Source organism: Polyodon spathula, chromosome 6 (genome assembly GCF_017654505.1).
Source record: "Polyodon spathula isolate WHYD16114869_AA chromosome 6, ASM1765450v1, whole genome shotgun sequence".
NCBI lineage: Eukaryota > Metazoa > Chordata > Actinopteri > Acipenseriformes > Polyodontidae > Polyodon > Polyodon spathula.
In genome coordinates, this window is record NC_054539.1 from 20394434 (window position 1) to 20408716 (window position 14283).

Here is a 14283-nt window from a genome sequence, read left to right on the forward strand (position 1 = left end):
ATTAGATGGTACTAAAGAGCAAGAGGAGCTTCAAGTGATTCGGATCAGTGACCATTTTGGCGAGTCAATAGTTCAAAGTGCTCAGTGATTCACAAGGCTTCCATTTTCCCATCACTACTAGGCTACTACTACTACTATATGTAGGATTTTTATATTCACCTGTCTATGTAGATGGACCTCAATTAACTAAAAGTGATAATAGATTTACCAACTGGCCCACCAATCAGGCTCCCTGTTTCACCTGTCTATGTAGATGGACCTCAATTAATTAAATGGGATAATTGGTTGACCAACTGGCCCACCAATCAGGCTCCCTCTTTCCTTCACTCAAGCCTATCCCTACCAAACTACCACCAAACATAAAAATATTCATACAAGGGACCATTCATACATCATTCATACAAGCTGGCACTAATTTTGTAGAAGGGAGGAGTTGACGCCTTGGCACAGACTTGCCCCTAGTCTGTACCACCAAAGATGTGACAGTGGACCCCTTACTCTGGCACAACTTTATACGCAAGGATGCTACAAATATAAAATACAGTAATATGCCGTATCCTGCCCACCTCCTGTACTGTAGCATGTTGTCATGGACTGGTGTTGTCTTGGGACTAGAGTCTGTTCTTGTTTATTTTTTCATGAAAGCATTATGTTTTCAAAAGCTTTTGACACATTCGAGCACTTGGGCTTTTTGTTCAAGTTCAGAAAGAGTCTTTATGAATAAGCATAACAACAAAAGAGAGCAATACAAAAACACATAATAGTATATAAAAAACTGGGCAACAAATGTAATATTAGGAAAATGTAGATGACAGCTAGTATCCCTTTAAAAACCCGGTGTTTAGTTATTTTATTCAAAACAATACAGAGTGAGATCATGCGCGACATGCATGACTGTACTTTATGTAAAAAAATATAAGAAAGACTTCCAGGATAATCAGTAAAATTTCCATGCTTGGCACAGGAGGTCACTGTTAATTTTTCAAAATCACCTCCATTTGTGATGACAAGGGCAGAGGCGGTGAGTACGTGGAATATCAACGCCATGCCAAGCGGAAATGCTCACGAGCCGAGAGTGCGTAAACTCCTTTGTTACCCCTTGCGGAAGCTTCCAGATAATGTTTTTGAGGACTGAAACCGAACATAACATTTCCTTTCCAGTAGCCGGATGGACAGGAAGCTCCATGTGTTTCCTGGTTTGAGAGGTGGCACGGCTGTCACGGAGCAGCCAGCAAAAGCAAAGCATCAAAGTATTACAGGATCTGCTGACCCTGCAGAGCGAGCTCGGTGTCATCCTGTATTGAAGCAATCACTAACCCAGCAGAGTGAAAATCCAGTCCATGCACTGTTTTCAAATCTTTGGAAGTACTTAAAGAGCAGGAGATTAAACAGCCAAGAGTCAAAGTCGGTTCTGTGATTTATTGCAATCTTTAAAACGTCACTTAATACAACAAAAATACAGTGAAGTGTTTTGTTAAGATCCACTGTTGTTTTGATCATTAAAATGGGCTGTGTTTTTCTAAAGTTGTAATAATCAAGAAAATACATGTTACTCGTCTTTAACACGACAACATTGTGACAAGCGGCTTTCTAGTTTTGGTGTTAAACTATATGATTTTCATACTTTGTTTACACTTCGACTCAGGTAAAGCCTAATCATCCAGCCCCAACACTATAAGTTGATGGAATTACTTCCTCTCCCGATTTACTGTCGGTGTTATTTTTAGGACCCCATCTGATCCCACATAGTTTCATAAGCACAATATATACTGTAATGTGAGTTGCTGAGGTGGCTCCTACTGTATTACTGTTGTGACGGGTCACCATTCCACTTGTTATTGGGACGGTCCCCGTGTTTTGGATACTGTTTCACCTGGGTGGACACCGTGCATTGAAGCTGTTCTGATTTCTCAATCCCTAGTTGTCACGTGAAGAAATCACAAAAAATAAGTTGTCTGTCATGTTGCCTGTGGTATTAAAAATACTTATCAAAAGTATAGTTTCTATTCATTTTGTCGCATCACTGTACATTTTCGCTTGTTGCATCACATCTGGTGTGTAGGGGCCAGCCTTTGGATTGTAAACCTGACTTTGTGAGATCTACGAGTAGCGGGCAAACTATTCTTGGAATTATGAGAGGTCGTGAGTAAACCAATTTGGATATATACAGTGCCTATAGAAAGTCTACACCCCCTTTTAAAATTTTCACCTTTTGTTGCCTTATAGCCTGGAATTAAAATGCATTGAAATAGTTTTTTTTTTGTTTTTTTTTTTCGTTTATCTACACATCCTACCCCACAACATCCAAGTGAAAAAAATCTTCTAGAAATTTTTAGAAAGTTCCCTTTGCTGGGTAGTGCATTTCAAAGCAAAGACTCAACCATGAGCACCAAGGCGCTTTCAAAAGAATTCCGGGACAAAGTTGTTTAAAGGCACAGATCAGGGGATGGGTATAAAAAAAATTTCAAAGGCCTTGGATATCCCTTGGAGCACGGTCAAGATGATTATTAAGAAATGGAAGGTGTATGGCACCACAAGGACCCTGCCTAGATCAATCACCAGTACAGTATTCAAAACAAACATGGTGTATATAGTTAAAAACCTTTATTAAGACACTCAGTACACTAATAAAAAAATTTATTAAAACCTATGAATGTAATAAAAAGTACTGTAAATGCAAAAAGTACTGCACGTGCAGAAATGTACAGTACAGGCAGGCTACATTACTGTGTTACAATCGCAGCACGCATGCTTACATCATCAGGGTCTGTTTTAGGCAGAGCGTCCTGGCCGCCAAGGTGATACAGCTGAGAATTCTTCCTCTGACATCGCCTCTGGTGTTGTCAGAGTTTCAGTTTCATTTGTATTTCCATCAACACTCTCCTCCTCAACTACAGAGTTCCAAGCATGCTTTAGCAAGCTCACAGAATCTAACAGATACATTTTATTTACATTGAATTTTCGTGCTGCTGTTCTCTTTCCAGCCATGCTTGCTGTTGCAGTCAGTGTTGTTTTTTCAAACTGTAAACCAGACACTGCGTACAGGTATTAAATCACAGGTACAGGGATAATCACTCAGTAATGAGGTGCACACGTGATTGACCAATCTGTCAAGATGTTACTACAGTAAAGTGCTATTTGTATTGAAATCTATGCAAATGGAAAGGTAACAAGGTGAAAACAACTAATTGTTATTTAAATCTATGTGAATGGCACATAACGAATTCCATACAGCTGAGTTTGCCCAAAATATACGATGTGCTTAACACGATATAAACAATGCCTTTGTGTATATGAAATCAATGGGAATGGCAAATGGCAAATGCTATTTGTCCGATATAAACGGCTGCCCGAAATAACCCTGTACTGTGTAAATAGTGGATACTGCTTACTTTGCAATTACAGCTGTAACTCACCCAGTAAACTATTTTTTTTTTTTTGCCTTTTACGGTAGAAATATTTATATAACAGTACTGCTTTCAGAGGTGGATTCAGACTTTCATGAAGGTGAGGGGTGCATGTCAGACTGGGGGGGGGGGGGGGGGGGGGGGGGGGTGTCAAGGGTGTCAAGATTGTTCATGAAGGGGAGGTGGGTGTGTCAAGAGTCATGAAGGTTAGAGGGGGTCGTGTCAAGACTGTCATGAAGGTTAGAGGGTCGTGTCAAGACTCATGAAGGTGAGGGGGACGTGTCAAGACTGTTATGAAGGTTAGAGGGGGCGTGTCAAGACTCATAAAGGGGAGGGGGGCGTGTCAAGACTGTCATGAAGGGAGGGAGGGCATGTCAAGACTGTCATGAAGGTGAGGGGGGCGTGTCAAGACTGTCATGAAGGGGAGGGGTGGGGCGTATCAAGACTCACACACCCAGTTCCGCCCATGTGCTTTGTGTGTGCTGTAATGAGATATTAAAATATACCCTTCTCCAATGTCTTTGGATCCTGTGCCATTTACTGCAGGTGCTTTGTCTCGGCTCCCTAGGAGGCATTACACTTTCAAATGGGAACTTAAAGTGTTGTGGCATTGGCATAAATTAAAGTGAAATAAAATTATTAGTTAATATTTAAAACAAACAATACCCTTATGCTTTTCATGATAACATTATGGTATTATTTTTTTTGTAAGAAAATGCAGCTAAAATATTATTTATCAAAAGACTCCACAGACTAGAATTCTACTTCTTCAGAAAGTGTCCCTTGATATTCCCATTTCATTTTGCTGTAAAATTCAATTATTTAAATACTGGTGCTTCATTTTATTTATGTTGCTTGCTCTATCAAAATGTGTTTCATTAAAACAGAAAGCAAAGAAAAATGCCAAAAACAGCATATTTAATGTTAAAGGAGAGGGAAAGGATATAATAGTCCCTATACCTGTGGGGACATGCAGACAGCCTACAATTCAGAGATGTGAAAAACACAATATTGTTAGGAAGCTTTTTGTTCATTTAACTGTATTTGTTTTATTCGGTACACACAAATATATGTTTCAGAGCTAGCAGATGCTTAAAAACACGTCTAATTTCTTCTCTAGGGTTACATGAAGGAATTACAGTTTCATTACAACTCTTGCTACATCTGAACATATTTTAACAGCTTGGTGTCACTGCAACTGGTGTACACAATGTGACTTCCTCTGCCACCAAAGCTTGGTTCCTACACAGACTTGTTATATAGTTTCAAATAGGGGCTCCTGCTGAGTGGAGGCAAATGCGATGTCAGGATGCAAAATAAAGTAGGTCATAAGTGGAATTCATAGTCCAGTTCAGTGTTTTACCCAGGGAACCTTTAGCAAGAATTAAAGCAATAACCACTGGGAGTCCCCTATACTTTCTTTGTGGGTTGCATGACGCAGGTTCTTAACCAGAGCTACAATAACACCGTCATGTCACACACCTGCAGCTTACATCTTGTCATCCAGTGGAAGCTTTCTTATCATTCATCTACATCATTTCTGACTACAGACCTTACATTACTCTGTTGCTTACTGGATATTAGCGTTCCTTACATTTTTGCATTTGTTTCACAAACAGCTTTTAAAGAAATAAAAATGAAAATTAGTGGGAGGTAGAGAAAGTATTTAATTCACCTCAGATTTCTTATATAACCAAGCAAAGTGGACAGAAGCAAACCGTCATCAATCAGAATTGGAATGTGAAGCAACCATCAGGTCAGTCTACTGAAAAGAGAGTCAGCAATACCCTTGTCTGATGTGTTGGAAGAAACAGGGGAGATATGTTCCTTCCACTGGCTGCTAAATTACATAACCTTTTCACTTTCACCACAGGGATGCCTTGTTTCTTGGTCTGTTACAGTTTACCACAAGAGTCACAGGAAACACAGATGTTTCTGAGGAATTTTTAATTAAAAAAAAGGCATACAAAGTTACAGAGTTCACATGTTTAACACCTGTGGTGGCTCATCTTTTAATTTCTTCATATAATACATTTAGCAGACTGATTTTCTGCTGTGCCAGTTTAGTACAGACAGAGCCAGGGCTTCAGGCTTCATTAGACTGCCTACGCTGTTTTAGTCAGACAAGGATTCAATCAAAACATATCCTGCATTATTTCCTTGTTTCTTGCTATTGTAAAATCTTCTGAGCATGTTCCAATCACACGACTTTGTGAAAAAAAAAAAAACCTTCATTAGCGAGAGGGGTGCAGTATTACCCAAACGTATTTAAAATGAAAATAACTCCAAACACTTTGATGTCCTAGTACCTGGCCTTACTGTAATCGGTTACCCTTATTACAATGCAAAACATGTCTTTGTGTGACTCAGGAAAATAATTCTGCAAAGTGAACATTCAATTTACTACAATTGTGCAAAGGCTGATGATGGCTCACGGAATCAATTGTTCATACAAAAATATAAGCCTAAAACAAATTCTTTAGTTTCTATCCACCACTGTGTGAGAATTAGTGGAGGGCTACCATAAACAGCACTGCAGAGAGGGGTCCAGTGGCATTTTTCAGATGTGAATACAAATACTGCCACTGTTTAGATTATTCAGACTTGGCCTTTTTTATGTATGCATTAGTGCATGTATACCTTTGTATATTTTCGTATTTACAAAAATGTCAGTGTCCTGTTTTAGAAACAAGGATTAATTACAGCATACTAGAGCTTTGGTCTTCTTCAAGTGGACTAACTTTACAACATGAAAATCCCCAGGAACTCTGTTCAAGTGGACCAAGTTAGACTGATCATGGGAACTAACCCATACACCAGTATATAGAAAATAGAAACAGGGCATTAGCTGAATTGAAGAAAGATTTTGCTGTGTGTTGTAGTGCAAATATAATTAGACCAAGTTATTTCCCCCTTCTTTTATAGAGATTATTTACATGACCACATCAGTTTGGTGACTTGCCTCTAAAAACACCAGCTCTCGCTGTAAACCACCTGTCAAAAGTAGAAGGCATTGATTGAGCAGCTGCCCCCGTGCACTAAGTCCGTACTGCAATAAAATGTGTAGGAGTCATTTAAAAGGATAATGTTTTATTAACAACATATTCAAATATTATCATTAAATGTGTGAGTGTCCTGATGTTCCATCAAGTCACTGGAATAAAACATAATGAAATGTCAAAAGAAATCACCTTTATCCACGAACCGGACTAGAGCCAACCAATATGAGAGATAAAAATATCTAGTATTCTTTCAAGCCATTAGGAAAAAATTTAATCTGTAAAAAGTTTGTTTTAAAATTGCTGTTTTATACACCAGTAGCAACGTTGTTATAATGGAGGGCTATATTTTGTAGAATGTTCATTTTAGAGTACTGGTACTAATGTGGAAGGATACATAAAAAAAACTGTTAAAATAAATACAAATTATAATTAATTGTGCTGTAACATTGATGTATAAAAACAATAAGTCCCTTCACATTGGCATTACTAGGCATTATGGACTGTTTGGTTCTAATACCAAATGGTCCATAATGCCTGGTAATTCTCTTTGTGTCAGTATTTGTTTTCTATTATGTGTAAGTGTGTATATGTTTATAACCCATATTACACATAATTGAAATCAGACTAGCGTAGTCTCTAACTTAACAGGACTAACTTAATGTGGATCTTTTTTGTGGCTACAAGGGTCTGGCTATCCAGCAATCAGTACGGTACTGAACTTGATCTAATTTAACTGATGATTCCTAATGATTCAATCAATTTTTGGCGTGCTGCAACTGGGATTAGCAATGGTACTACCATACATAAAAGCAAGTGGCTCAAACTCACTTATCCCCCCTGTTGGACGCATCAAGTGGACTAAATTTACACTGCAATTAACCCTCACTGTCTTCCAAACTGCTGCTGTTTAGATGAATTAAATATTCTGCAGAGTGATGCAAAGCAGTACAATACCTTAAAAACAAAGGACATAGGTCTAGATATTCAAAGCGATGTGCAATCCCCTCGCAAAAATTGTGCATTTGCACAAAAACTTATATTTCCGAACACGACACAAAGCAGTTGCGCCAAGTTGGAAAATAACAGTTTTTGCTCAATTTGCAAATGTGTTTGTGCCTCGCAAAACCACCCACGCATTCATTACCAATATAGCAGAAATGCATAAGAGCTATGCGTGAATGCGCAGAATTGGAATACTGCATGACAATGGACTGGTAACAATACCCTGCCAAACAGCTATCATAGGTGTAGGGTACATGCCAATATTCCTCAGACAAGTCTACACTCAAATGTAACTTGCACATGGAATGCAGAATCAAAGCTCAACACACAAATCAGTAGCATTGGCACCCCGAAGTTGCATGCCCACCCCCACAAATATACAAATAAGATACTAAATGGAGAAATGAAACAATGGACCACAGGATAGTGTAGGCTATTCAACATATAACTTAAATAAAAATATATTGTAGCTACGTGCTAACTGGACAAGTGTCCACATGAAGGAGACATGATATCTCTGTAGCATCAAACTCCACTCTTTATTTTACAGAAACACACCTGTAGGCCGGTGTTCTGAGTAGCTCCGACCCGTGCTCCTTACACTGTGCATGAGCATATTTACAGAAGTGTGGACTGTAAAACAAACCTACAATGTTGAAAACACTGCCCTATTCGGGAGCCTTGTTGACGAGAATCTCAGCATGGAGCTGACCAAGAACGCTGCCTGTGGATGCAGTCTGCACATGTATCCCTTACTCATACTCCTGCTGAAAGCCATTTCCAACTGCCCCCCACTCACCACACCCCCTGCTCCTGCCACACCTGTAAGGCATAGTCAGCAGTATGGAATGCAGATCGTGGGTGTCAAAGTATGCATTGCAAGCCTGTCTTTTTCATTCAAATTTGACCTTCAGAGCAATTCAAATAATTGTATGCTTAAGCATATGAAATTTGCACACATGCATGCATTTGCACCTAATGTTTATCATTATCACAGGCATTAGCATGACTAATAAGCTAAATATTAAAATTTACATTCAAAACGGTGACAAAATTTACCAATACTGTAATCAGTAGCCGAGCCTTCTACTGTATGAGTAGTGTCTTTGATATTGAAATTATGTGAATGCAAGGTAAGGAGGTGTAAACTGTTGCTTGATCGATCTTGGGTTGACATTCTGCTGCATGTGTCTATTAAAATAAAATTTTCCTGCATTATACAGGTAGTTGTTTAGTATCTGCTGGCTCGGTCTATGTTACATACCGACGGAAAGCACTATGATACTGTGCTGTACTCTTGATTCTGTTTTGAGAGTTATTCTTTCAGCACGAACAAACCGTGCTTGGGAAAGTGATTGGTTTTCTTTAGGCCTGAAAGAATGATCATGAGTGCAGATTCCCTGTTTATTTTTTAAAGATGTATTAAAACTAGTGATGCTACTATCACAATCGTTCTTTTGAATATACTTACTATATAGATGTGGACGGAACCTTGTATGATCGCTGGATGTTTTCCATTGTTGTAGTACCTCGGAAAGCTCCTGCATTTCACTTCAGTGATTGTTTGAGTGAGTGCTGGAGTGATGTGTGCGGAGTTAAGGCTTGCTTTTTAAAAGCGGTATTTTGTGCCTCGCAAAACTGGTTTTGAACATGGTAGGATCGCACCAATTTTCGGCCACTCCGGCCAAATTGCACTATGCATACATTGTATTTGTGCAGCGCAAAACTGATTATGGCACGCAAAAAGGAGTTATATGGCACATTTTGCATATTCGCACATAACGGCCATTTGCGACGTGCATAACCCTCTGCCTGGTGAGCAAACCTTTCAATTATCTGGGCCATAAAGCCTGTGTTCCTTGTGTCTGTGGCTGGCAACTAGAATAGCGGCTTCTGAATTCAACTCAAAGCATTACAAGCTTATACAAACAACAGGATTTGAGTATTTGCAATAAAAAACAGAATCTAATGCAATAATAAACATTATAAAAGGCAAGCCCTTATAAGAGTTTACCACAGTATTTCTGCATGGTACTGTCTTTTTGCAGTGCTCTTTTCTCATGGTTACACTACGCATTTACCTTTGTTTATCATGGTTTACAATATGGCTTAATATATTTTACCATACCTCTCTGGGCTTTACACTGCTTACCTGTGCTCCACCATGCTTTCACTATTCCTTATTACGCTATACTTTTACTATGGGAAACTTTTATAAGGCAGTTGTTCATTAATTTTGTTACAGTAATAATGGCATTTTGTTTTATTGAAAACTGAAAACCGATTTAAAACTGGTGTAAACGCTTTAATATTTGTGCCTTAATTATGAAATGGTATAACTATACAAATGTGTACTATAAAACCAGCCCAATCCCTTTCAAGAAATGATTCCAATGCTGTGTTAGGTGTGTGTGTGTGTGTGTGTGGTGGTGGGGGGGGGGGGGGGGGGGGGGGGGGGGGGTGTGTCTGTGTGTTTGTGTGTTCTATTTGCATTTATAACTCACAGAACAATTAAATGGAACTAACATAAATGGAACTTACTGTATTAACACAAAACAATACTATGTCTGGGCCATGGTCAAAGAAACTTAATGTCCTTGGAACTTATTAGGTTTGATTCTAATTGATAAGCGCCATACAGGATTACACTGCTTTCAAACAAGTGGCAATGTCATGTTTTTTCTCCAAGCTCTGAGCTTCCTGGAAACAGGAGGCAGTATAAGGAATAACCTTTAAGGGCCAATAGGGTAAAACAACTCCAAAGAGCAGATTTATTTTTCTCCCCACGCCCATAGTTTAATTTTATATCCTGTCCATTATATCCTGTCAATTTGTTAACATTTGAGTGGTTGAATGTATTTTCATTAAAGACACAGGTAACATATAGCTGTTCTTTATATAGAATCAGATTCCTTAAATGTAATTTTTATAAAAAATCAATTGTAGTGGATAAAACAGTGTCTGATGGCCTCACCTTCAGTCTGGGACATTTATCTGTACAAGGCAGGCTTCACCAGATGTTAAAGCCCTCTTCTTCGGGTTCTATTATTTCATTAGGTCATGTGTATAATAGGACAATTCACAGTACAGTGGATCTTCAAAGTTATTAAGTGCAGGATTAACAACTTAGCTGTCAATGAAACACAATGCTGCTTTTCATGTCATCTGTAAAAGACATGAAGACTGTACGTGTGTTATAGTTGGTAAAATATATAGGGGCGGCATGTATCAAGTGTTTGCAACGGCATTAAGGCCATAGCGCTGAGTTTATGCCAGCCTTAAAATTGTCCTGTATGTATCATGACACTTTTGGCAAGTTAAGGCCGCATAAGCACCGCCAAAATGCACTTCGCCATGCAATGCGCTAAGCCGCTCATTATCCATACACTTTAAGGTGTGTCAAGCTTTGCATATGCAAATTGTAGGTGGGGCTCCTTTGTAAATTAAGTCTGTGATATTAAAACGAGATTTAGGATACATCAGAACAGCAGCGGCAGCCCTAAAAGGGTCCACAAATAAGATCGATTTCAAATTGGTCTTATCTGGGCGCAAAAAAAGTTAGAAAGCAGTTGAAAAGAAAGACCATTATTGCAGCAGTCATAGGGGCTCGGGAAATTCGTGTGATTTTTTAAAATTCTGGGCTCGTCGTCAAATTCGTGTGATTTTTTAACTAAAAAATTCACGATGACAGATAAAAACCAAAAAACTAATTTCATGTGAATGTCATAAATATATATATATATATATATATTAATATACAAAGATATATATCGGTTATTATATAATATTATATATAGAGAATATATAATATTACATATAAAGTACATAAAATATTGGTGTTGTTTTGTGTGCACCAGCAAAACCGACGTTTTTTCATTATTATAATCCCAAAATATTAAATACGGGAGAAATGTTCACTGCAATCCCGAAATGACAAAACCAAAACTTTTGTATTTTGTTTTATACACACTGTACATTTCTAGTAGTATGTAGAAATGTCATTGTACAGTGTGAGGAATTCACCAGTCGTGAAGCTGGTATTTGTATGACCCCGTTGCCGTAGTGACTAAATGCATAGTATTGACGCCAGACTGTGTACAGCTACTGTAGCGCTGCTTCTACTTGATAAAAGTATGAAATCAACAGGGGTGGTGAAGAGTACAGTAATGTAAAATACTGTAAGGAAAATAAAATGCATATTTTTCAAGGTAGGCAATCAAATACACGATTTATTTGAAACTTGTGATAATGTAAATGTTCAGGGGCATTTCTTAAGACGGAGAGTGCAGGCTCCTAACCTTCCTGAACTACCCAGGAACAGAGGGAGAGTACTGAGAAGAAGGGAGAGTATTTAGGGTCTGTATTACCCTTTTGAAATTGAGATGAAATTATAGCTCGATACCAGCTATTTCATTATGTACAATTGTTTGCATTGGTTGTTTAATAAACTTGGTTCATTATATCATTTTCATTGTTTATATTTGGTTTTATCCATTGTATGATAATAATATAATATAAAGTCAGTCAACATGGGTCATTGCATCTCCAAGTGACCTTCCTATTGTTCAATTGAGATAGCCCATTTGGAGGTGAGGCACTATTATTCAGATTAGTCTGCTAATCTGTGCTACAGTAGCCCATTTTTAGGGTTTCAGAGCACCGCCGTGGCTGAATCTTCGCATTTAAATGTGGTAGCTTATGCCGTGCCTCATTAATTTTGGGCCAATTAATACGTTCGGGGTGGGGTCAAATTTGTGCCGCGGCAGAGTGCTACTTTACTCTCCTCCCATTTAGCGCTGCGTCAGTCGATCTTGATACAATGTACTGCAGATGTTTTCTTTCGTTGTTTTTAAATTTGTAATCCTTTAATATAAACACTTAGGAAGTAGATGTACTAAAGTGTTGTGGCTGTTGCAATAGTTGGAAACCCGCTGCAAACGAGTCAGAAGCCCTGGGTGAAATTTATTAAACAAGAACAATACTATTTGCGACTTTTTAGGGAATGCTTTGCGGCAGCAGTTTTAATTTGTGGGTCAAGCTAAGATGAATATGTATTTATGGGCGTTCATGCAATTCGCAAAAAGGGGACCGAGATAGTGCAAATGAGGGTTCTCAGATATTATAATGAGATGTACAAAAGCTCCCGGCAATTGCATCAGTTTGTTAAGAACTTCTGAAAGCATGTTTTAAACAGTGACAATTGTTACAGTCCGCTTTTTCTCGTACTTTCCCAGTTGTGCTCAATGCAAACATCCAATTTTCACCCACTTGTACTTGAAAAGCAAATTTCTATGATATTTTTGGTTTCCCCAAGTGTTATTATTTGTTTATTTAGCAAACTTACAGAGACTAGGGTACATGACCTATGCATCAGCTGCAGAGTCACTTACAACAACATCTCACAATGAGGTTAAGTACCAGGATTTGAACCGGGATCTCCTGGTTATAAACCATTTTCTTTAACCACTGGACCACATGTCCTGTTGGAAGCAATAGACTGCACACATGTGTCACTAACCCCTCCAGCTCATTTTAAGCATTTGTATAGGACCATGATTATTTTGTGTCAATTTAGGTGACTACCTAGGCCATGTTAAAAATAATAATACAAATGAAAAAAAAATCTGATAAAATCATTTAGTTTCAATTTAAATTAATCTTTTATTCTCATTGTACACCAGTGTGTACAATGCAGCAGCATGATTTACTTTGTGTTGCCGGTAGGCTAAAGTAAAAAGAAAGTACACTAGGTATACATTTGATTTTACCACTATACTGTATACTGAATAGGCCTACTGCACAGATTTATATTTTTACATAATGTAATATGTAGCCTACCCAAAACACATTAGTGTTATTACAGTGCAATTATTTTAATTTAAAATGCATTGAGCACTATAAATGTAAGTGTGTGCAATTTTATTGCATTGTTTTTAAACCCGACACCTGCTTATGTCAGACAAACATGTTTGGTTTAGTGAGGAGCTACAGTATGATTATGAAAAGCTTTTTAGGAGTGAAGGTTGGGGCCCCACTATAGAATTTCATTTTTTTAAATATATACCAGTATTAAAATAGGTCAAATGAAGACCAAATAGAATGCTTTGTACAGATGATGTTTACATTTAACAAAAGCAATGTTATTCTTGCACCCTTGCATGTATAGACATTATCCTCAAGGCACCCTCTACTGCAGCAAACCACAACTCAACTCCCACTATTTATATGAACAATGTCGCACGACTCTCGCAATGTATAATGCTAGAGATCTCGCTAAGAAAATGCAACAAATATTTAAATGAGTATATTGCAGCTCTTCAGTAATATATTTTCTCTTAGTACATACAACAAAATGTTTACTTTGAGAAGTGTCACAAACAAAAATGCAAATTGAGGTATGTTGGTACTGCAACTGGCTTATCTTAGTACATCTAGCCCTTAGTAAGATAGTGGTACAAAATAGAACCTTACAAAACTTACAGCAAATTCAATTATTATTATTTTTTTATTATTATTATATCATTGTTAGACTTTATTATTTCCTATTAGAACACATGCTTTGATTAAGAGCTCTGATTGATTAGTCCCCAAACTGTCGCTCAACATATTTTCATAAAATATAATACAATCCTAATTATTTCGCACATTGTGTTGTTTGTGTGGAGTGTTTATCAAAAGTATAGGTTCTATTATTTTTGTTGCATCACATCAGGTGTGTAGTAACAATAACTCCTACATTTATTAGTATATGTTTCTCTTCAGTCATCTTTTCCATTGTGTGTTGACATATTTTCTTCTTTCTCTATCTCTTTCACTCTCGCTCTCTTTGCCTGCATTTAGGCAGGCATATTGTTTTGAATCAGTTCAACTAC